The sequence below is a fragment of the Lonchura striata genome, chromosome 21 (genome assembly GCF_046129695.1).
Source record: "Lonchura striata isolate bLonStr1 chromosome 21, bLonStr1.mat, whole genome shotgun sequence".
NCBI lineage: Eukaryota > Metazoa > Chordata > Aves > Passeriformes > Estrildidae > Lonchura > Lonchura striata.
This window is the reverse complement of record NC_134623.1, coordinates 10,443,660-10,469,240: the sequence shown is the minus strand read 5'-3', so window position 1 is coordinate 10,469,240 and position 25,581 is coordinate 10,443,660. Positions and strand designations below refer to the sequence as shown.

The following is a 25,581-nucleotide window of genomic DNA, read 5'->3' as shown; positions in this document are numbered from 1 at the left end:
ACTGCCCCACCTGTTGATAACAGTTTTTGGAGATGGGGACTGAAAACACTTTTGGTTACATCTGACACTGTAACCTGAAACAGTGAGGCAATCCCTGCTCGGGGTGGGGGGTGAACACCACCCCCCTTACCCAAACTGGCTCAGGTGTAAAACCCCCACCCTGGGAAGGCCACGCACACAGGGGACAATGTCACACTTGCCCTGCCCCAGGGGAGATCTCTGTTCCTGTCAGTCCCTTGCTCTCTCCCCTTTTCTCTTTCTTTCCATCTCTCTCTCTACCTCACATTTACTGTCAATGAAATCCACTTTGGATTTGGTCTCCTTAGCAGCTTAATTGGGGCAGGGGCATCTCTCCAACAATTTTGTTAACCAGATTGTGACATTATTTTTGCACAGTGAGTTCAGGGCACTGTTGTCTGACCCCAAGCGTGTTTGACAGCAGCGTGGTTCCCTCCTCTGAGAAGGTTTTGCCTCTTTCTGGAGGATCTCTTGGAAACTTGGATGCAGCTTTCTCTGAGCAACTTATGGAAGAACTTATGAGGAAAATGGCTGTTGTAGGTGGCCAGTGTAAAGATAATATTTTCTTGTCCTTCCCTGCAAAGTTTGTTAAAATCACTGAAAGAAAGGTAACAAATGATACCAGCAAGACTGACAAGCCCTACAAGAAGCCCAGCTCTAACTAAATTCCTGAATAACTCCCAAATTCACAGGTTTGGAGGTTTTGTCCAAATATGAGAATCAATATCTTTTTCCTCCCTGTCACCTTTGTCATAGCTACACAGCGCAGTCCCTTCCTTTTAATAATCTGTATTGGGCCAAATTTTCACTTTTCTTTTATTTGAACCTGCCAGCAGCTGAGCTGGAGCTGCATGGGAACTGATGAAACTTGGAATTGCCACAGAATTGCTTCTATTCTTGGTTTATTCATGTTTGGGATTTGTTTGCATTTCCATCACAAGTGACTTGTGGGAAAATGAAATATTCATCAAAGTACTTTATGCAGAGTTATGTTTGATTTCTGCAAGTTTATTTTGTCTGGTTCCCAGGGGATATTCAAGGGGTCTCTGTCCCCTCACCCTGGGGGATGCTCAGGGGGTCTTCATCCCTCTGACCTCCGGGAAAGTTTGTGCAGGGCTGGGGACCAGGGGCTCTGTGTCCCTCTCACCGCTGAGGGTGCTCGGGGCTGGGGGGGCTCTCCGACCTTCTCATCCTTGGGGAGGCTGGGGGGTCTCTGTCCCTCTCAGCCCTGGTGTGACCCCACCCAAACATCATTGGGATCAGAGGGACAGAGACACCCCCAAACCCCCAGAAGGGCTGAACCTGGGATTTGGTTTGGGGCTGAGGATTTAGGAAAGGGCTGGAATTGGGTCTGGGGTTGGAGTTGGGGCTGAGATTTGGATTAGAGCTGGGATTGGGGTTAAGGCAAAACATGGGATTGGCTTTAGGGCTGAGGCTGGGATTGGGTCTGGGCCTAGATAAATTTGGCACTGGGCTGAGATTAAATACGGAACTGTGAGTGTGTCTAACCGTGGAGTGAGATTGAGACCAGGATCAGGGTCAGGGTTGGGACTGAGCACACACAGAGTGGGACAGGGGGGATGTCACTGCAGGATGTCCCTGGCATCGTCCCAGCCCTCCTCAGGCACCTCCAAACATGGGGGGCAGCTGGGTGCTCCAAGATCCAGGTGCTCCCATGCAGCCCCCCAATACCAGGTGAACATTCCCTGAGGGCTGCCCTGAATGTGATCCTTGGGGCTCTGGGATCAGCCCTCACATCCCTGTGGGAGCAGCTGCAAACATGATGAGAGATTTTTCCCCTCCTCTTTCTTGTGGAAGGGTGAAGCCCAGCTGTCCTTTTCTGCTGCTGCCTCCTTCTCTCCTCAGCTGAGGATGTCAAACTCCCCAGGAGTAGGAAAATCCCCATTCCCTGTTTCCTTGTGGCTGCAGCCTGGAGCATCCTCTCAGAATGAAGAACTTTCTGACAGCCCTGCTGAATGACACCAGGAGGAGGTTGGTGAAAAAGTGAGGAAATTGTGTTTTGATTGGAAATACAAGATACAAAACTATTTCTTTTCATCCCATTCATTTTCAGTCCATGGCATTTCTGTTTTCAGAGTGCTACCTTCTCAGCTGATTGTGTTTGTGTCCTCCTTTCTCTCCTGCCTTCCTTCACCTGCTCTGTTTCTCTCTCAGTGTCTCCCTTGACCCAGGGCAGCTCTTACAAAAGACCCTGCCCTGATTTCATTCCCAATCCATGAGCTACAACAACCATGGGTGAAGTTATGAAGGCTGGCAGTGAAATGTCACTGTAGGATCTTGCTCCACTTGGCTTTTGGGTCCTTGTTAAGAGCTTTTCCTTCAAGGGCAGAAACATCTTTTCCTGGCTGGGAACTGGAATTCCAGCCCCTGGGAGTGTGTGACATGGATCCCAGAGGGGCATTCCTGAGGCTCTCAGGGTGCTGCTCCTGCTGTGCCTCCCAAGGAGCTGTGCAGGGCAGGGGACAAGGTGCAGCAGCTGTGTGAGCTCCCAAAGCACACAGCAAAGGTGGATTTGCTGGGCATTTTCTGGCATATTCACAGCTGGAAGCAGAGGGAAGAAGGAAAAGGAAGCGAGTCCCTGACAGAATCCCGGAACTATTGGGGTAGGAAGGGACCCTGCCTGCAGGTCCCAATCCCGTGAGGGAGTGTCAAGATCTGTTTGGAGGAGCAGGGTGTCATGATGTTTCATTTACTAATCCCCAAAATGCAAAAAGGCAAACAGCAAGGGACCATCACTTTAATCACAACAAATGCACCTTTATTATAGAGTGCCAACAGCAAATGCAATGGAGGGGACAGAAAGGAAATAAAGGATAGAAAGAAAAGGAGGGGAAAGGGGATTATAGGTTCCAAGGCAGACAAAATCCTCTCTGGTCCAGACAATGACAATCTATTTTCTTGTGTCAGGGAGAATCTCAAAATCTTGGTAATCTCAGGGGTCTTTTATGGTCCTCTGTCTAAGTGGGGGAAACAGGCAAAAGAAAATGAAAGTCTATTGAAGTCATTGAGGGGGAACAGGTAGAATGAAGAATAAGTCCATTGAAGCCACCGAGGAGGAACAGGTCATGTTTTCAGCTGTGAAAGAGAGACATTGTCTTCTTAGTCCATCAACCACACCTGGGAAACATCTCACATTGATCAGGCCAGCCCTCCTCCCTGTGGTGGTGGTCTCAGTCTCAGTCCTTGGGAGGGGCTTCGATCTCTGTCTGTCACAGTGGTCACGAGAGAGATGAGGGGTCTTCCATGAGAGATCACCAGAGTTACCCCAAAGTTCATTTGGCCAAGAGGTGGGAAAATCCGTGGGTTGAGCAGGTATCATGAAGCCGGTGTGAGTGCATAGAATAAGCCACTCTTTGCCAGGTCCTTGGCAGGCCCTGCTCGAAGCAGTGGTCTGTGGTGGTACAGCAAATACACCTGCAAAAATAACCTCTCCAAGCCGGAACTCCAATCAGGGTCTCCAGGATCTCAGTCTCTGCCATTGCGGCAAACATGAGGCAAAAATGAGGGGAACTTGGGACCGTCTCTTACACAGGGTGCTGATGTCCTTTGAAGGGGAACGATCCCCACATGCGTCCAGCGCTGCAATAAACATACCATCTCTGCAACTCCTTACAGGATTTGTGGGGATTGATTTTCTATCTGCGTTTCAGCAGACTAAACAGCACATTTTACCTATGTTAGCAAGCTGCTAATACTTCAAAACAGCACATTTCACCTAAATCCAAATGGATTTCTACCCTGTTAAATTTAACCTGTAAAATACCCTGTTTCAACGCCCAAGCACATCTTGGCTGAGAGGGACAGAGCACTCCCCTGGCACAGGGGTGAGAATGATGGAGACCCCCTGGGGAATAGCTTGGGGTGACGGGGAGAGAGACACCTCCTCAGGAATGGCCTGGGGTAACAGGGATAGGGACAGGGACAGCCCCTGTGGAATAGCCTGGGGTGAAAGAGATGGGGACAACCCCTCAGGGAATGCCCTGGGGTAACAGGGCCAGGGACACCCCTGGGGAATGGCCTGGAGTGACAGGGAAAGGGACAACCCATCCAAGCCCCTCCCAAGCATCCCCCAGGGTGAGAAGCACAGAGACCACTCAAGCATCCCCTGGGGACCAGATTAAACAAACTTGCCAAAAATCAAACTTAACCCTACAAAAAATGCCTTGAGGAATATTTGCTCTTCCCACAAGTCACTTGTGATGAAAATGCAAACAAATCCCAAACATTAATAAACTGACAATAGAAGCAATTCTGTGGCAATTTCAAATTTCACCACTTCCGGCACAACTCCAGCTCAGCTGCTGGCAGGTTGTGATAAAAGTGGACATTTCGCCCAATACAGGTTATTAAATGGGAGGGAAAGCTCAGTGTAGCTGTCACAAAGGAGACAGGTAGCAAGAGAAAATGATTCTCACATTTGGCAAAGCCCCAAAGCTTGTGTATTCAGGAGTTATTTGGCATTTAGCTACTTTAGCAGGACTTCTTGTGGGACGTTAGTAACCTTTTGTTCCTCACTGCGTGGTGAATGATCCTTGACAGTCTTGCTGGTATGATTTTATCCCTTTCTTCCAGTGATTTTAACAGAATTTTCAAAGAAGGAAAACTAAATATTTTCTCTACACTGGCCACCCACAAGAGCCATTTTCCTCATAAATTCTCCCAAAAGTCACTCAGAGGAAGCTGCATCCAAGTTTCCAAGAGATCCTCCAGAAAAAAAAACCTTCTCAGAGGAGGGAACCACGCTGCTGTCAAACACGCTTGGGGTCAGACAACAGTGCCCTGAACTCACTGTGCAAAAATAATGTCACAATCTGGTTAACAAAATTGTTGGAGAGATGCCTCTGCCGCAATTAAGCTGCTAAGGAGACCAAATCCAAAGTGGATTTCATTGACAGTAAATGTGAGGTAGAGAGAGAGATGGAAAGAAAGAGAAAAGGGGAGAGAGCAAGGGACTGACAGGAACAGAGATCTCCCCTGGGGCAGGACAAGTGTGACATTGTCCCCTGTGTGCGTGGCCTTCCCAGGGTGGGGGTTTTACACCTGAGCCAGTTTGGGTAAGGGGGGTGGTGTTCACCCCCCACCCCGAGCAGGGATTGCCTCACTGTTTCAGGTTACAGTGTCAGATGTAACCAAAAGTGTTTTCAGTCCCCATCTCCAAAAACTGTTATCAACAGGTGGGGCAGTGTTCTTTATCTCTTCCATGGCTCAGCCCTGATAACGCCCTCCAGGGGCCATCTTCTCTTAATGGGCCATTGAGTGTCACTGCAGGACTGATAAAATTACATCATCCCATTGTGGGATGCTCCGCCCAGGGGGAGGAACCAAGCATTGCTACCTGGATATAATCTCACCCTTGCAACACCACGATCACCTTGCCTGCCGCATTCCCAAAGGACAAGAGCTCCATAACCACCACTGGACCTTCAGAGGAAGACCAGACCCTTCTACAGGATCACTGCTTTGACAGAATCACGTTCATCACTCCAGCCGGACTGCAGCCACCATTTCATCAGCCTGCTACCACCACCCTGATTATCAGGGTGTCAGGTTATATCCTGACTCTGTGAGTTTAAACCAGTCTTTCTGTATCATAGCTTTGATCTTAATTTTCCTATTAAATTGTCCTTCTGGCTTAGACTCTCTCCCAGGTTTGCTTTGAAACCAGTACAAAACTCACTGTGCTCATCCCTTGTTTTCCTTTCAAAACAGGATTTCCCATCTCCAAATATCTTCCAGATGGAGGAGGAGGTTGCAAGGAAGAGGAAGATGCCCTGGGATGCCCAGGCAGGTGAGGAGGAAGTCAGTGCCCCTTTCCACCTCTCTCCTGCTCCATCTCCCAGCCCAGCCTGGCCCCCGGCTGCAGGACAGCCCTGCTACCGGTGTCCTCCTGCTGGGGACGCACTCAGGGGATCTCCCTGCCCTTCCCTCTGGCAAATCCCATCCTCTCCTTGTCCTTCCTCCCCCAGAGCAGGATCTGCAGATGGAGACCAGGAAGGACAAATCCCCGCAGCAGAACCTCATGGAAGAGGCCATTTTGACTGGCTCCACAGCACAGGAACCCAACGGGGAGGAAAAGCCCCAGAGATCCCGCAAGAGGAGGGGCTGCAAAACCAGCCCAAGGTCATCTGAGGAGGAAAGACACACCCAGTGTCAGGAAGGTGGGCAGAGCTTCAGCCAGAGCTCAGAGCTGGTGGTCCATGAGCAGCTTCATGATGGGGAGAAGCCGTACAAGTGCTCGGAGTGTGGGAAGAGCTTCAGGCGGAAATCCCACCTGATCCGCCACCAGATGATCCACACCGGGGAATGGCCCTACAAGTGTGGGGAGTGTGGGAAGGGCTTCGGCTGGAGCTCAGAACTCATCATCCACCAATGCATCCACACTGGGGAGAGGCCCTATGAGTGTCCCGAGTGTCAGAAGAGGTTTAGGTGGAGCTCTGCTCTCTGCAAGCACCAGCGGATTCACAACGGGGATAGGCCCTTCCGCTGCCCTGACTGCAGGAGGGGCTTCAAGCAAAACTCCCACCTTGTCCGGCACCGGCACATCCACACCAGGCAGAGGCCCTATGAGTGTCCCCTGTGTGGGAAGAGCTTCTCCAGGAGCTTTCACTTGACTCGACACCAACTTAGGCACAGGTAAGGGAAGCCCTGTGACTGCCCCGACTGCAGGAAGAGCTTCATGCGCTGCTCCCACTCCATCCTCCTTTAGAAGACCCATGTTGGTCAGAGACCTGGTGACCCACATTCCTTGTGATCTCTGATGAGAAGACACCTGGAAAGTGGTCTTGAAATCCTCCTGGATGCCCATAGACACCTGGATGAACACAGACCAGGAAAATCCATTGGGACTCTGATCAACATTGAAAATTAATTGGGAAGAGCTGTTTCTTTGACTTTACAGCCCAAGAAATTCTTACCTGCTGTGTCACTTTTTCTTCTGGTGGCATCAAGCAATAATGGATGATCATGGAGATCTTTTCCCACCTGAATAATCTCCTTGTTTATCCCATCAAAACACCTAGAATTGGGGTAAAAATAAAGAAATCAAGTAAAGAGATCTAAAGCTGAATCATTTTACTGGGATTTGAATGTGAATTTGAGGTTAAGGGGAGGATTTGGGTGTTGTGGGACCATCCAAGCCAAGGGACATGGCCATGCTCTTGTAGTTGTTCCAGCAGAACAGGTCCATCTGACCTCATCTGTTCTCCAGGAATTCCAGTTGTCTGTCCCAGTCCCTGGCCTGCGTCTGCCCAGTCCAAGAGTTCCCCACAAAATGCCCAAATTGCTGCTGAAGTGCCCTAACTGACCCTTGCTGGGGATATTCCTGTCCACCAACCTCTCCTGCTCAGCTCCATGGAGGGCTGGGAGGGGTTTTAGGGACTCCTGGTGGGACTGAGAGAGGCTGTTGTGGCTCTTGGGGCCATTTGTGGTGCTGGGAGGGGGTTTGGGGGCCTGCTGGAGGTAACTGGGATATACTGGGAATGAGTGAGGTCATCCTGGGGGCAACTGGAACCACACTGGGAACTCTGGGGTGACTGGGATCGAGAATGCTGGGGGCAACTGGGATATACTGGGAGTGTCTGGCACCATACTGGAGGGGACAACACTGAGAACAGCTGGGACCATTTTGGGGGCAAGTGAGGGCAACTGAGAGTGACTGTGTCTGTAATGGGGGCCACTGAGGTCATACTGGCAGTGAGCGGGACTGTACTAGGGGTGACTGGGGGCAACTGGGATCATACTGGGTGGAACTAGGATGACACTGAGGGGGACTGGGATCATACTGGGAGTGACCAGGAACATGCTGAGGGCAGTTTGGACCATGGTTGGTGCAATTGGGATATCCTGGGAGTAGCTGGTACTGCACTGAACGTGGCTAGGAGTGGTTCTGGGCAACTGGAATGATACTGGAAGCAACTGGGAGGATGTGGGAGTGACTGGGAGCATGCTGGGATCAAGTGGGATATACTGAGAGAGACTGGGAATCACTGGGATCATACTGGGAGGGACTGGAACCACAGCAATGGCCTGGGCTGGGTGATGTGGTGCCTCAGAGAGCACAGGGAGCATTGTGACACTGCGGGACCTGATGGAACCAAGGGGACATTGTGACACCCTGGGCCCAGCCTGGCCGTGGGGTGCTTTGGGAACCCGGGGGTGCCCAGGGCAGCAGAACAGAGCCCCTGGATCAGGGGCAGCAGCTCCCCGGGAAACCCTGGGTGGGCAGCAGGGATGCCCAGGGAGAAGAGGAAGCCAAGGCCCAGCGCCCCAAGGGTGGCAGCAGCTGAGGGATGGGGCAGGAGGGAGAGGCCACTGCTGGGATGGCACAGAACTACTCAGCACTGAGCCACGGCTGTGTAATATCACAGGGCCTGTGTGACATTACAGAGTGGGCTGTGACATCACAGGGGCTGTGTGAGGTCACTGGGGAGGTCACTCTGCCCCAGCCCCACCCAGTTCCCCTAGAGAAGTCCAACGCTGCTCGTGCATAGCGGGGTCCCCTGTCCCCCCAAGTCCCCCTGCCCCTGGCGCCGCAGCCTCCCCCAGAGGATGTTCCATGAGATCGACCCCAGAGCCTGACACGGGGACGGGGGCCGGGGATGTGGGGGTGGGACAGGGGGACAGGGACCCCCCGGCAGCGTCCCCGTGTCCCCCAGGGCCAGAGCCTGGGCCAGGGCTCCTTCATCCTGTGACCAACGAGGGCTTGAGAGCGCTGAAAAAATCCCCAGCAAGGGAGCAGCAAAAACCAGATTTAATATTAAAGTGACAGCAGCACAAAGTTCCTTGGCAAGAGTCACTCTGCCCCTGACTGGACACTTCAGGCACAGCAAGGAAACAAAGCAACAACAAAACCAAACAAAATCCAGGCAATCAGACCAGAAACAAGCTGAGAACTGTCCCTGTGTGTGTGTGAGACATAAGGCCAGTGAGAGCAAGGATAAAAGGATTACGGCCTAAAAGCTTTACTGTATGTCCTGGTTTGAAAGAAAAACCAGTGAGACACTCCAAGTCAGAAATACAATTTATTGGGAAAAGGGGAAAAGGTCAAAAAATACATGCAATAATACAAAGGGAAAGGCTACTGACAAAGTCAGAATACAACCTGGCCCGCGTGCTGGTAGCAGTCCGAATTGGAGTAGCTGCAGTCCTCTTGGGATGGCAGATGTAGTTGCTGTGTCTTCTCAGAGAACCTGTGGAAAGGCTCCCCTCTGTGTAGAAATCTCCAGTTTTATCCAGGTGGGAATGCCTAGCTCCTCCCCTTGGGCAGAGCATCTCACAATGGGTCATTATGAGTCACAAGGTGTGTCCTTAATCACCTCCTCCTCCTGGATGGTGTTATCTCTCAGGCATTGATGGGGCCATTAACAACAGATAAAGAAAACTGCCCCAAGGCAACTTCTAGTCAGATGGGAATTGGAAAACATTTTTTTTTTTTTTTAAACTTGGACATTATCCACCCCTTTTTCCTATTTCCATCTTCTTCGTGATGAAACCTTACACATAGTTCTCACTTAAGACCAAGTTTCCCTGTGGTACAGAACGGGTTTGCCCATCCTTCTGCATTACCCACTAAGTATAACCGGGTCCTTGAGCAAAAACAATCCCACGGATGGGTTTGTCTTTGCCTGGGGTGGGATTAATCCAAACAGTCTTTCCTAAAATACCTTTCATATGTACCACAGGGACTTTATCTCCATCCACTGTCTGCAAGGGTTCAGATTGGGCAGGACCAGCTCGATTGATGGACCCTCGGGTGTTGACTATCCAGGTAGCTTTTGCCAAGTTCAGTTCCCAGTTCCTGAAAGTTCCCCCACCAAGTGCCTTTAGGGTGGTCTTAAGCAGTCCATTACATCGTTCAACTTTCCCGGCAGCTGGAGCATGATATGGGATATGATATATCCACTCAATCCCATGTTCTCTGGCCCAGGTGTTGATGAGGCCATTCTTGAAATGTGTTCCATTGTCTGACTCAATTCTCTCAGGGGTGCCGTGTCTCCACAAGACCTGTTTTTCTAGGCCTAAGATGGTGTTCCGGGCAGTGGCATGAGGCACAGGGTAGGTTTCCAGCCATCCTGTGGTTGCTTCCACCATGGTCAGTACATAGTGCTTGCCTTGTCGGGTCTGGGGAAGCGTGATGTAGTCAATTTGCCAAGCTTCCCCATACCTGTATTTCAACCATCGCCCACCGTACCACAGAGGCTTCATCCATTTGGCCTGTTTGATTGCAGCGCAGGTCTCGCAGTCGTGCATGACCTGTGAGATGCTGTCCATAGTAAGATCCACCCCTCGGTCTCGTGCCCATCGGTATGTTGCGTCTCTTCCCTGATGACCAGAAGCGTCATGGGCCCAACGAGCTAGGAATAGTTCTCCTTTATGCTGCCAATCTAGGTCTACTTGTGATATTTTCACTTTGGCAGCTCGGTCTACCTGTTTGTTGTTGTGATGCTCCTCAGTAGCCCGACTCTTGGGTATGTGTGCATCCACGTGTCGAATCTTCACGGTCAGCTTCTCTACTCGGGAGGCAATGTCCTGCCAGATCTCGGCGGCCCAGATGGGTTTCCCTCTGCGCTGCCAGTTAGCCTTTTTCCAGCGACTTAGCCATCCCCAGAGAGCATTAGCTACCATCTATGAGTTGGTGTAGAGATAGAGCCTCGACCACTTCTCTCGCTCAGCAATATCTAAAGCCAGCTGGACAGCTTTAAGCTCTGCAAGCTGACTTGATCCACTTTGTCCCTCAGTAGCTTGTGCCACTTGTCGTGTGGGGCTCCACACTGCAGCTTTCCATTTCCGGCTAGTGCCTATGATTCGGCAGGAACCATCCATAAAAAGGGCATATTGTCTTTCAGTTTCTTGTAGCTCATTATATGGTGGGGCCTCCTCAGCACGTGCCACTTGCTCCTCTTCTTCAGAAGACAATCCAAAAGTCTCCCCCTCAGGCCAGTTTGTTATAATTTCCAGAATCCCAGGGCGATTCAGATTTCCAATACGGGCATGCTGAGTGATGAGGGCAATCCATTTACTCCATGTGGCATCAGTGGCATGATGTGTAGAAGGAACCTTTCCTTTAAACATCCACCCCAGCACTGGTTGTCGGGGTGCCAGAAGCAGCTGTGTTTCAGTGCCAATTACTTCTGAGGCAGCTTGAACTCCTTCATAGGCAGCCAAGATTTCTTTCTCTGTGGGAGTGTAGTTTGCTTCAGAGCCTTTGTAGCTCCGGCTCCAAAATCCCAGTGGTCGACCCCGAGTCTCCCCAGGCACTTTCTGCCAAAGGCTCCAGGACAAACCATGGTTCCCAGCTGCAGAGTAGAGTACGTTCTTGACCTCTGGTCCTGTCCTAACTGGGCCAAGGGCTACAGCATGAGCGATCTCCTGCTTGATCTGAGTGAAGGCTTGTTGCTGCTCAGGGCCCCAGTGGAAATCATTCTTTTTTTCGGGTGACCAGGTAGAGAGGGCTCACAATCTGGCTGTACTCGGGAATGTGAATCCTCCAAAAGCCTATGGCACCTAGGAAGGCTTGTGTCTCCTTCTTGTTGGTAGGTGGAGACATAGCGGTGATCTTGTCGATTATTTCTGTCGGGATCTGACGACGTCCATCTTGCCACTTGACTCCTAGAAACTGAATTTCTTGAGCTGGTCCCTTAACCTTGCTTCATTTAATGGCAAAACCAGCTTTCAGTAAAATCTGGATAATTTTTTCTCCCTTTTCGAAGACTTCCCCTGCTGTGCTCCCCCACACAATGATGTCATCAATATACTGTAGATGTTCGGGAGCCTCGTTCTTTTCCAGTGCAGCCTGGATCAGTCCATGGCAGATGGTGGGACTGTGTTTCCACCCCTGGGGCAGTCGGTTCCAGGTGTACTGCACTCCCTTCCAGGTGAAGGCAAACTGAGGTCTGCATTCCGTTGCCAAAGGAATGGAGAAGAAGGCATTTGCAATATCAATGGTCGCATACCACTTTGCTGCCTTGGACTCCAGCTCATACTGAAGCTCCAACATGTCTGGCACGGCAACGCTCAGTGGTGGTATAACCTCATTCAGGCCGCAGTAGTCCACCATCAGTCTCTATTCCCCACTGGACTTGCGTACTGGCCATATAGGGCTGTTGAAAGGTGAATGGGCCTTGCTGACCACCCCTTGGCTCTCCAATTTACGAATCATCTCATGGATGGGGGTCACAGAGTCTCTGCTGGTACGATATTGCCGACGGTGCACTGTTGTCATGGCAATTGGTACCTGCTGTTCTTCAACTCTCAGCAGTCCCACAGCAGAAGGGTCATCTGAGAGACCAGGCAAGGTATTCAGTTTCCAGATGTCTTCTGTCTCTACAGCAGCTATCCCAAAAGCCCAGCGATGTCCTTTTGGGTCTTTGAAATATCCATTTCTGAGATAGTCTATGCCAAGGATGCATGGGGCCTCTGGACCAGTCACGATGGGGTGTTTCTGCCACCCGTTCCCAGTTAAACTCACTTCAGCCTCTAATACAGTAAGCTGCTGGGATCCTCCTGTTACCCCAGAAATAGAAATTGATTCTTCTCCTACATATCTTGATGGCATCAGGGTACATTGGGCACCGGTGTCAACCAAAGCTGTATATTTTTGTGGTTCAGATGTGCCAGGCCATCAAATCCACACGGTCCAATAGATCCGATTGTCCCTGTCCTCTACCTGGCTAGAGGCAGGGCCCCTCTATTCCTGGTCATGGTACACGTTGCTCTCTTCTGGTAAATAGGTTCTTGAGGTTCCTTCAAGAGGATCAGTTCTATCATTATTCTTATATTGTCTGGAACTCTGTGTTTGAGAGACTGGAGCAGCATTGACTCTTTTTGTGTTAGGTGTTCTTTTTAGTTCACGTACTCGGGCTGCTAAGGAAGAGGTGGGTTTTCCATCCCACTTCCTCATGTCTTCTCCATGCTCCTGAAGAAAAAAACAGAGGTTTCCTCGTGGAGTGTATCCTCTCTCCTTGGCTTGGGAGCACTGGCTCCTAATGGCAGAGATTCTTCTTGGTTCTGGTGAAATATGGTAGCCTTCTTCCTTAAGTTCCTTTTTTAGTTTCTTATGACTCTCTTCAATCAAGTCCCAGACTTGCTCAGCCAACCTTGTTTCCATGGACGAGACATGGGTATGAAATTGGGCGGTGACCGTATCCTCGTAAATTCTTAATTTATTGGCTAAGACGCCCACCCTGTCCTCTCCTTCTCTCCACTGTAGTGTTGCCAGGTAACGAGAGTACATCTCTGGTCCAAGCCGTGCAAATCGCAACCACATTTGTGATGTGCACTGGACACAGTCTGGACTCTTAGGAAATCTCTCATCTTCTGCGAAAATTATCTCCAACACAGCCAATTCCCTCAGGTATCCGATACCTTGTTCCATGGTATTCCATTTTCCTTGGAGCACCTGGAGGTCTTCTTTACAAAGGTATCTGTCCCTCACACTTGCGAGCAGTCGCCGCCAGAGGCTGAGAGTTTCCTGGGTTCTCCCAATCCCCTGGTCAATGACCACATCCCGGGATAGTGATCCCAGTTGTCTGGCCTCACTTCCATCCAGAATGGTGTCATTGGCTGCAGCGTCCCAGATGCGGAGAAGCCAGGTCAGGATGGACTCATTTGTCTGGCGGGTGAATTCTCTCCGCAGGTCACGTAGCTCACCCAGGGATAGAGAGCGAGTGATGATCTCTGGTTCCGTCTCTTCCGCTGGGTGCGAGGGTCCTGCAGTGTCCTCATCAGTCACTATGCGGACTGATTTGCTCCTCGATTTCTTCTTCTGAACGGGGGCAACTACTATGGGTTCAGGCTGCTCTGGTTTGGTGATGGTTTGTGTAGAGATGCTGATGGCGCTTTCGGTTCCTTCCTCCTCTGTGCCGGTCTGTGTAGGCATAGACACTTTTGCTTTGCTTTTTGTTTTTTCCTCCATGACAGTCTGCGTAGACACGGACACTGTTGTTTTCCTTTTGGTTTCTTCTTTCTCTATGGCAGCCTGCATTGACATGGATGCTGTTGTGGTATTCTGTACAGGCACGGACACTGCTGCTTTCCTTCTTGTTTCCTCTTCCTCAAGAAGACGCTGCACCACACTATCTATGTTTTGCTGCACCACACTATGTAGTGTTTTGTTTCTAAGCATGTTGCAGATTGTGCACAGAAGACAAAGAAGAACTAACAACAACATTATGCTGTCCTTGGCATCCAGAGGGAACTTAACATTTTCAAAAGCTGCTGTGTCAAGCCTGAAAGGTTTGAAAACATCAATCTTTACCCCTCCCCCCAGGGGCTGGGTGAGGTTGCTGAGGCCCCAAACGTAGCAGCCTAGATTAGGACAAGCAAACAGAATTGAGTACGTATTCCAAATCATGTTCATTGCCTCAGAGGTCATAATGCAATAGACATAGTAGACCAATAAAGCAATTCTCATACCATACCCTGGTCTACACATGAGCATTACAATTGCCAAATAATTCCCCACATTCGGGAAAATATAGAGAGCTAGGTATAAGACCCAAAAAAGCATGTTAAGCATCATAGTGAAGAGGTACCCTCTACAATACAAGATTGTAATTCTGACTTCTCTCAGTAATTTCTTGCCTCACATTGGGCGCCAAAAATATGTCCTGGTTTGAAAGAAAAACCAGTGAGAGACTCCAAGTCAGAAATACAATTTATTGGGAAAAGAGGAAATGGTCAAAAAATACATGCAATAATACAAAGGGAAAGGCTACTGACAAAGTCAGAATACAACCTGGCCAGCGTGCTGGTAGCAGTTTGAATTGGAGTAGCTGCAGTCCTCTTGGGATGGCAGATGTAGTTGCTGTGTCTTCTCAGAGAACCTGTGGAAAGGCTCCCCTCTGTGTAGAAATCTCCAGTTTTATCCAGGTGGGAATGCCTAGCTCCTCCCCTTGGGCAGAGCATCTCACAATGGGTCATTATGAGTCACAAGGTGTGTCCTTAATCACCTCCTCCTCCTGGATGGTGTTATCTCTCAGGCATTGATGAGGCCATTAACAACAGATAAGGAAAACTGCTCTAAGGCAATTCCTACTCAGATGGGAATTGGAAAACGTTTTTTTTTAAAACTTGGACACTGTACTCAAACTTAACAGGACTTAACTTATACCTTCACATAAACTGATACTTTCAATTTCACAATTTAGCAAAAGAAGAGAGCTTAAGCGTATTTAACCTAATTAATAACCAGTGACTTTGCAATTTAACAAAGGAATAACATTTAACAATATTAAACTTAGATTATAACTTATATTAAACATTGGAACTTGGCAAGAGAACAACTTTTACCAGTATTTAACTTAGTTTAGACCTTGTGATTTAACCTCACTTACAGGCCTGACTGGCTCAGCTATCCAAGGCACTCAGAGACCTCAGGGAGCAGCATTTCTGCCACATTTCCCCAGCACAGGCACCCCTGTGTGCACACAGACACAGAGAGTCAGTGCAGGGCACCTGTGAGAAATTCCCCTGAGGGCAGGGAAATGCTCCCTGTGGATGCTTTGGCATCTCCCCAGCAGGGAAGGGTTGAGCCTGGAGGAGTGGGGGGATCGGCCCAGGCTCCCTCGTTGTTGGGGATCCCCAAGTGCAGCAAACGGGAGAGTTCCCGGCTCGGAGAGGCCCCACTCAGAGGGAGTCGCTGGCCCAGGAGAGCTCCAAGGGCTCCTTTTGGAGCGCTCTTTGTAGGGCCCCAAGAGACGGGCTGCAGTCCCAGCCATGTTTCATCCTGGCCGCACTTGGCATCAGCAGCTTTCTTTGGCAGTGTGAGAACAGGGATATTGTGCCACCGAGGGAACACAAACAGTTCCCAGGGCTGCTCCTAAAGCAGCCAGGAGCTGGCTGGGCAGCAGCAGTGCCTGGAGCAGAGCGTGTTTGTGCTGAGCTCCAAAGGAGCTGAGCCCAGGGGCTGCTGGCCAAGGCCGAGGCCAGCGAGCATTTCTCAGCTGGCAGGGCGGCCTGAGAAGGGGAGGGGGGAATGCACCAGCACAGGAACCGTGGAACCAAGGGACCATTGTGACACTGTGGGGCACCATGGAACCAAGGGGCCATTGTGACACTGTGGGGCACCATGGAACCAAGGGACCATTGTGACACTGTGGGCCCTGTGAGACCCAGGGACCATTGTAACACTGTGTGGCACCATGGAATGTCGGGATCATTGCGACACAAAGAGGCCCCATCAAACCAAGGTTCCATTGTGATACCACAGGGCCTCAGGGAACTGTGGAGACCATTATGACTCTTTGGGATGTCATGGGACCAAGGGACCATTGTGACATGGCAAGACCCCAGAAAGCCAAAGGTCCATTGTGACATTGGAAGGCCTCATGGAATCATGGAGACACCATTAAGAGACTTCACAGCTTCATGGAACCAAGGGGACATTATGACACTGTGGGGCCTCGTGAAACCAAGAGGCCTTTGTGGCACTGCAGGGCTGCAGGGAACCAAAGGTCCAGGGTGACACTGCAGGGCCTCGTGTCATCAGTGTTCCATTGTGACCCTGTGGAGCCAAAGGAGATCATTGTGACATCGCAAACTCCCAGGGTCCAAAGGTCGCTTGCGACCTTGTGGGCCTCATGGAACAGAGGATTCACTCGACATTGTGGGGTCTGGGGAGCCACGAAGACCATTGGGAACTTCAGGGCCCCAAGGAACCAAGGGAACACGGAACAGGTCTGGCTGGTTTGGCCTCCAGGGGCTGCCTGACAGCTTGGCACCTGCAGGGTCTCTTCTCATCTGCGATTGAAGCACTGAGGCTTGGGGCTTTACTTCCTATGGAAAAGAACTCTCCTTCCCCTCTAGGCACACATGGCCAGAATTGGGATTTCCCTCCATTTCCTTATATCCAGGGATTGTTCCCATGGACATATTGCCAGGACAAATCTGGCTGGCAGTCGTTTGGTAAGGGTCACTGCTTATCTGCCTCCAAAACATGGGGGAAGGCTCCACGCTTTCCTTCCTTTGGGAAAGAACTGTCCTGCTTCTCCAGGTGCTCATGGCCAAAATTGAGATTGTCTCCAAAATTCCCTATCTCCAAAGACTGCCCCCAGATAAAATCTGCCATTCCTGAAAAGTCTGGCTGGCCTTGCCCTAAAGAGGCTCTCACCTGCCTTCCAAACAGTGGGGCTCTGTGCTTTCCTTCCTATGGAAAAGAACTGTCCTTCTCCTGCAGGTGCCAATGGCCATATTTGGATTTCACCTCCAACACTGCCTATTGTGAGAGCCTGGAGGAGATTTTTGGCTGGAAACATTTCATGTTGGGGGGTGGAATGGGCAGGTCCAGCCTTGCCCTGCCCTGGAACCCCAATCCCCCCAGAGCCTCTATCCCAGCCCAGCAGTGTCTGCCAGTCCCTGGCACAGCACAGGCAATGCTCCACAGCCACCTCTGGAGCCCCAGCCCAGCTCCTGAGTGACCAAATGACCCCAAGTCCCACCTGGGGGAAGGGCCCAGGAAGACCAAGGGGAATTTAAGGCTGACCACAAGGCAAGCACACATCTTGACCTTGCCTTCTCTTGGAATTTCCATCTGAACATGGCTGAAATCCAGGAGGTGGTAGCTGAGTGTGTGCTTCTCTGTATTTTTTTTTTTTTTCTCTCTTTCTGTATCTACCTCTTCTATTTCTGTACTCTTGCAAATATTGATTAACTTTAAATTGAACAGGCTTAGAGTTTGTGAAGTTGAATGGCCCAAGTTAATACTTTGAGAAGTTTTTTTTGTTGATTGAATGCCATATTAAAATGTTTGCCAAAGTTTCTATGATTTTTCTAAATTTCCCGGTAAAGGCTGTTTTGTTGTCTAAAGCTCCTGAGAAACTCTTGATAGTATTGCTCCAGTGCATCCAACTCAGAGGACACAAATTATTGTCATTCCTTTTCAATGTCTCCTCGAGAGAGTTTTTTAGTGGATGGGGGTCAGGGCTTGACTGTCCTGCTTGGCACAGCCCAGGCAGGGCTTTCACAGCCCCATCCCACACTCCATTTCCCAGCTGGAGCTGCTGGTGCCTCTGAGTTCTGCTGCCCCAGCCCCAGGGACGCTCTCCTTGTCTGCCCATTCCCCCAGGGCCTCTGGGCAGGGATGGCCTCAGTGGGGGCTGCTGACATCCTCAGCAACTTGGAGGCTGCTGCTGAATTTTACTGCTCCAGAGGCTTCTTCAGCCTTCAGCTCTTCAGTTCAGGAATTCAGTGCCCTGGGGCTCATTAACATTCAGAATATTTGAACAAGCCAAGCCCCTGGGAATAATTAAAGTTTCCAAATCTTTTGTGGTTGATTATACAGATTTCAGGAGCCTATTTAAAGTGAATACACTATATTTACAAAGACCATGAGAAAAGATTTCTTAGCTTCTCTTTAGATATTTTTTCCCGTTAATTCATTGATAAGTACAATCTCCAATTGACACTGAATGCAAATACCTCCTCATGCAGTTGGAATAGATATGAAAATCAAGACCCTTTGTGGCTGACAATCCATCAGACTCTGTCCCTATCCCCACCCCACTGTTTCCCCTATCCAAGCCCTGGCACTCAGAGCAGCCTTGTGGAAATCTGAGCTCCCTCCAGCCCAGGCTGCACCTGCAGGTTTCAGCTCTTTGGCTCCCACTCCCACCTGCTTTCCCTGGAGAAGGAGCTGTCCGAGACACAGAGGGATGTACATTTCTTGCCAGCCAACAAAGCCAAGGGAAGGCACAGCTCCATCAAATACAAAAGTCATTCCTCTGCTGGATATTAAATCCACTTTGCACAGCAGAGAGTCTCAGAGCAATGGAAAACACCTTCTGTGCCCAGCACAGATCCCAAGGTCCCCCCAAACCCTCCCTGCCCCGATTCTGCCCAGATTTGCTCTCTGCACACCCTAGTCACAGGCTGAAGGCAGGAGCTGCCTCCATGCCCAGAGGGAGGAAAAGAGGGAAAGTGGATGAAGAGCTCTCCTGTGCAGAGCCAAGGTCCAAGTGCAGCCCCTGCAGTGGGAACCACAACTAATCAGGTTTGTGTCCTTTGGGCTCAGGGACTGGTGACACTCAGAGGCACAGAAAGGTTTCTTGCCAACGAAAAAAAGTTAAATATTTGAACAGTTTAATAACCATCACAGCTCTTCCCTCAGCTCTCTGTGATGTCCCAGCAGCATCTGACATGTCCCGCATCCCCAGGGGATTTCTGTACAGGAACAGTTTTAGACAAAGACATAAGAAATGGTAATTCTGTGATGGATATAAACACAATAAGATATCATCCATATTTATTCGAACTTCAGAAAGATTGGGTCACTCCCTGTTGCTCAAAGCATGAAACCAGTCAGTTGAGAGGTCCTTGAATGACCAGAGAGCACCTAGAGGAAGAAATCTGGGGGCAACAGTTAGGACATAGAACCAGCTGGTCTGGTGAAGTGATGCCCATGACCATTTCAACTGGAGAACTGGAAACCCCTGAAGAACGGGGGAGATGTTACAAAGAGAATATTGGTGACTCAAGAAGATGGGAAGATCAGTATTTCTTCTCTTTCCCAAACAGTACACCTCCAGCAAATTCCTGTTACTAGTGGGGAAAACTTTGATACTTCTTAATAGTAGTGAACTAACCCAGATAATAAAAATGTCCTTGTATAACAAGATATCTTAAAACTATGCCCATTTCCAGGCAGACATCAGCTGTGTGCACATGGACAGGCAGTGCCACTTGTGCCCTGAGGTGCCGAGCTGGGATTGGATCTCTCAGAGAGGAGCTGAGGGAGAGCAGAGCACCTTGCAAGCTGCAGGTCCCTGCCAGCCCCACAGGGCTCCTGTGCCATCAACATCTGCTCTGCTTCAGTCTGGAACAGGGCCCAGCACGGTGCCAGGACCATCAGAGAGCTGAGGTGTGTGCTGGAATTCCATGCCCTCCCCATGGCGCAGCAGCCCTGCATTTCCCTGCTCTAGCCTTGGTCTCCAGCACAGCCATGGAGGCTCTTTGGGCTCCTGAGTGTTCCTGCAGCCCCCAAGGGCAGCTGAGCTCTGCCTTGGGCACAGGCAGCCCTGGCCAGTGCAGGCCATGCTCAGCAATTCCTTGTCTGTGCCCGGCCTTGCTGCCAGCCCCGGCAGCGGCTGCGTGGCCCCTCGGTGGCCCTGTGCTGGCCCAGCCATGGTGCCACAGCCCCTGTGCAGCCCAGCCCAGGACAGGAGCATTGCGGCTGGGAACGGCCCCTGTGCCGTGGGGCCCTGGGCAGCCTTGGGGCTCTGTGCCCCATGGCCTCCCTGCTGGGCAGCCTCTGCCAGCTCCTGCAGAGCCCGTGGCACCTGTGGGGCTGCACAGACAGCCCTGCCCGGGCTCTGCTGGCCTCGGGGCCAGCAGAGAGGCGGCCAGGGCTGGCCATGGCCGGGAACAGGCCCTGAGCCCCGCAGGAGGATGGAGCTGGGCCACAGCCAAACTCAGCCCAGGGCAGAGCTGGGCTCAGCAGCCAGGGCTGCCCAGGGCTGGCACAGACAGAGGCTGGCGCTGACAAATGTCCTGGGCCCCTCCCTGCTCTGTCCATGCCCCAAGGGCACAGAGCAGCCTCCTCTCTGGGGCTCTTGCCTGTTTTCAATGCCTGCCCAGGCGCTGGCCCTGCCCCACAAGGCCTGGGCTGAGTCCTGCCCCTGCCCGCTCAGCCAGGCTGAGATGGACACTGATGGTTTCTGTGCCAGGCTCTCCCAGCCCAGCCCAGCTCCCTGCCAGCTCTGCCAGCTGCCCTGAGCTCTGGGCAGCACCAAGGGCCTCTCCCCAGCACAGCCCAGCCGGCTCTGGCCCCACAGCTCTGCTCAGCCCAGGCTGCTCTGGGCACTGCCCCACGGCCTCAGCCCCTGCCAAGGGCACAGCAGCAGCTGCAGCTCAGCCAGGACTCAGCCCCACCATGGGGGAAGGGGCTTGGCCAAGGCCAAAGGAGCTCCCTGGCTGCCCTGCTCCCCTCTGCCTGAGGTGCTGAGAGCTCTGCAGCCCCTCCTGCCATCCCATCTGCCCAGGTCAGCACAAAAGCCCCAGCCCTGGGGCCCTCCAGAGCTGCTCCTGCTCCAGGCCCAGGGCCCATCCCAGAGCTGGGGCAGCCACAGAGCTGTGCCCATTTCTGCTCGTTGCTGCTCTGATGGGGATGCATCCTCAGCCACTTGGAGTTTGCTGATGAAATTTCCGACTCTGGAGACCTCTTCTTTCTTGAGCTCTTCAGTTACAGAATTCAGTGAGAAAAGCTTATAAATATTTGTTCAAAATGCACAAAAAAGAAAAGCTGCTGGGAATATATTAAGTTTTCAATACTGCTCTGTTTAATGAAACAGATTACAGAAGTGTATTCAAAGTCAATATACTGTATTAAAAACAATGCAGAGAGGACTGTTTTGTCCTGTTTTCTTTTCCTGTATATAGAATGATATCAGCAATGTCCAATTGATATTCACCCCCAGCACCTTATAATGCAGCCTGAAGTGATATGAAAATCAAGACTCTTCATGTCTGACAATCAAAAACACTTTGTCCCCACTCCCTCCTCACTATATTCTGAGGCATTTCTGAGACCGACAAGAATCAAGGACTCTGAGAATGAAAGGAAATACTGTTATTCTGTGGTGCCCCATGGAACCAAGGGTCCCTCATGACTTGTGTAACCAGGGCTCCATTGTGACACTGCAGCACCAAGGAATTCATTGTGGCACTCTAAGGCCGCATGGAACCAAGAGGCCACAGTGACCCTGCAGGGCCTTGTGGAACCATGCAGAGCTTTGTGACAGAGCAGGACCTCGTGTCATGATGGGGCCATGGTGACACTGCAGGGCTCCATGGAACCAAGGGGCCTGATCTGCTCCTCATGGACTCCTGAATGAAGGAAACATGTTTGACACTGTGGTGACCCTTGGGACCAAGAGGCCATTGTGACACTGAGGGACCAAGGAGAGCATTGCTGCCCTGCCAGACCTCATGGAACCAAAAATCCACTGTGACACTGCAGGGCCTTGGGGGACATGGTGACATTGTGACAGTGCAGGGCCCAAGGATCCAAGGGACTTTGTGACACCAAGGGGTCCCATGAGAGCAGAGGGACACTGTGACACTGGGAGGCCTCATGGAATCATGGAGACCATTGGGACACTCTGGGGCCTCATGGAACCATGGTGACACCAAGCTGGCTGGGAGTGTCGATCTGCTGGAGGGTAGGAGGGCTCTGCATGGGACCTGGACAGGCTGGATCCAGGAACCAAACCCAACAAGGTGAGGTTTAACAAGTCCAAGTGCCGGGTCCTGCACTTTGGCCACAACAACCCCTGCAGTGCTACAGGCTGGGGACAGAGTGGCTGGACAGCAGCCAGGCAGAAAGGGACCTGCAGGGACTGATGGACAGCAGGCTGGACATGAGCCAGCAGAGTGCCCAGGGGGCCAAGAAGGCCAATGGCTCCTGGCCTGGATCAGGAATGGTGTGGCCAGCGAGAGCAGGGCAGTGATTCTTCCCCTGAGCTGGGTACTGGTTGGGCAGCACCTTAAGTGCTGTGTCCAGTCCTGGGCCCCCAATTTAAAAAGGACGTGGAGGGGCTGGAGCATATCCAGAGAAGGGCAACAAGGCTGATTGCGGGTCTGGAACACAAGTGCTGTGAGGAGCAGCTGAGGGGGCTGGGGTTGTTGATCCTGGAGAAGAGGAAGCTCAGGTGAGACAAGGTAGTGTCAGGGCAAAGGTTGGACTTGATGGTCTCCAAGGTCTTTTGCAGCCTTGCTTTGCCGCGCTCCCGCCCCGGTTCCCTTTGTCTCAGCCCCGGCTAGCTCTTCTCTGGGGCGAGAGTGGGCGATGGAGGCACCCTCCGCCGCTCCCAGCTGGGGTTTGGAGAGTGCCTTTGTGGGTTCCGGGCAGCGCTAGCAAGCCTCGCGGTGGTAAATGAAGAGCGGATCCTGCTGGGGGCTAAGTCCGAGTTTATTGTAGCCCAACGGGGCCAAATAACCTAGAACGATGCCAGCCAACAGGAACAAGCACAAGGTGCTTGCACTGGCTTATAAACTGTAAGGGAGGGGTATCCAACGACCAATGGGGATAGGGATAGGGGGTGGCTCCGGGATGGGGGGATATGATGGGGTCCAATGGGGGAAGGATATGGGGGGAGCCCCAGGTCCTCGGCCAATCACCCGGTGCCCTGAGTAGAAGCTTCTGGATGGATGGGAAGGGGCACCGAGTGACAGACAAGGCACCCGGGGGGGGTAAAATGCCTCTTTCAGGGTGATGGATAGATACTGGGAAGGCGGGAAGGGAGGACAAGGCGGGAAAACTGGGGATAAACCAAGTTGCACACGGGGGTACAAAGGAATAAACCAATACATAATACAGGGATAATAAAACATACAAATAACGCAACTCCACATTTCCTCCTTTTTTTGTTTAAAAAGAAAGAAAGGTGAAGAGGATAAAGTAAGTCTTTAAACGGGGGCTTCACAGTTATTGGGCTCATTTTGAAACCAGATGTTTCCTTTTTCTGGAAATTCTTCTTCTTGAAACCCTTCTTTGTTCAAGGGTTCCAGGTCATCGCTACGCTAAAGCCTGTAATAAACACAATGAGTCCCAGCAGCAGCAAAAGTCCTGTTTTTTTTAGAAAGCAACTGAAATTAATAGTCGAGGTAGGGGAGGTCTAACTCAAAGGGGAACAGAGAATCCCAGGAGCCAGGGAGGGAAGAGGGGGGATCAGGTGAGGGGGACTTTTTCCGCCATCGGAGGGCGGCGTACCCAACTTGAGGACTGTCCGGTTTTCTCTTCTGGGTCTTAGGGACATATGGTCTGATGAATTTGGAAGGGACCCATCTCAGGCCTGAGGGCGTGGATACGGAAGCGTACCCCCGTCCCCAGGTGACCAAGTCATAGGGTCCTTCCTGCCGCCAGGTCTCAGGGTCTTTAATGAGAACTGGTGGCTTTTCCCTGACCTTGCTCTGCTTGTAGGAATTAAAGTGCCTCGCGATGGGGGGGTTGAGGCACTCGAAGGAACAGTTTAAGAAATTGATGGTAAAAAGGGCCCGCGCCAACTGAACCTGGGGGGACTCATTTTTAGCTGACGACTGTTGTTGTTTAAGCATCCTTTTTATGCTTTGATGAGTCCTCTCCACCACGGCTTGACCTGTCGGGGAATAGGCGATGCTAGTTTTATGTTCTATTCCCCATTGCTGCAGGAAGCCTGCGAATTCCTTGGACGTGTACCCAGGGGCATTGTCTGTTTTTATCTGTTTTGGGACGCCCAGCATGGAGAAGGCTTGTATCAGGTGTTTCTCTACTTCCTTGGCCTTCTCCCCTGTGTGGGCAGAGGCGAAAACTGCTCCAGAGAAGGTGTCCACGGAGACATGGACGTACTTCATCCTCCCGAAGGAGGGGATATGAGTAACGTCCATCTGCCACACCTCACAGGACTTCAGACCTCTAGGATTAGCCCCTGCGCTCACTGATGGTAGTGGGAGCGACTTACAGGACGGGCATGTGGCCACAATGGCCTTGGCCTGGTCCCGGGTTAGATGGAACTGCCGGACCAGACCAGGCGCATTTTGGTGGTAAAGCTGGTGGCTTATTTTTGCTTGCTGGAACTTGTCCGGGAGCGGCGCCAGCTGTGCGGGGGCGGCAGCGAGGGAGTCGACACGCCAATTGCCCTCCGCCAAGAACCCCGGCAGGTCGGTGTGTGACCTGATATGTATCACATAAAACGGTTGCTCTCGGTGGGAGACTAGCCTTATCAGCTTAGAGAGCAACCTGTTAAGGGCATCGTTGGAGACACCTTGCAGGATTGCATCCTGTGCTCTAGACACTACACCTGCTACATAGGCTGAATCGGTTACCAAATTAAAAGGTTCAGAGAACCGCTCAAAAGCTCGAACGACTGCGGCCAACTCAGCTACTTGAGGGGATCCTTCCACCTCAACAACATCTGTCTCCCACTGCTGAGTTTGAGGATCTTTCCAAGTCACTACTGACTTGTGGGACCTTCCGGACGCGTCCGTAAAAACTGTTAGAGCCTTTAAGGGTTTTTTACTCTGAATTTGTTTTGTTGACAGAGTGAATTGGATTTCTGAATTGAAAATTTTGTGGGCCGGTCTCAAAACAGATATTTTTCCGGTGTAGCTGTCCAGTGCAAACTGCAATGATTCATTCTCTTGCAGCAGGTGTTCTAACATTGCCTTTGTGAATTGGCCCGATTCCAATTTCAAAGGAATGTGGATGTGATCAAAGTCACACCCCGCCAGCTCCCGGATCCGCATTCTCGCTTTGCGGATTAGCTCTGCCACCAGCTCCTGTGGCCGTGTCAACCTTTTGGATCGTGAATGACTCAGGAATACACACTCTATGATGGAGAGTGGGTCCCTTTTGTCCTGATCCTTGCCCTTTCCTAGGGTGTCTGCCCATTGGAAAATGACACCGTGGAGGTGTGGCAGTCTGCCCAATATGATGAATCTGAAGGGCAGGCCCGGATCGTACCTGTGGGCCTGCCTGGCAGACATTGCCTCCTGAACCTTCTGCAAAGCAGCTTTGGCCTCTGGAGCGAGTTCCCTGGGAGAACTAGGCTCTTCCCCCCCTTTCAATAAATTGAA

At 51.3% G+C, this 25,581-nt stretch overlaps 1 protein-coding gene across 1 annotated transcript in view; it reads right to left on the bottom strand.

The window, feature by feature from the left end:
* LOC110479977 (uncharacterized) overlaps positions 1-25,581 on the bottom strand; it is a 45,047-nt gene that overhangs the window by 1,453 nt on the left and 18,013 nt on the right. The window lies entirely within an intron of this gene.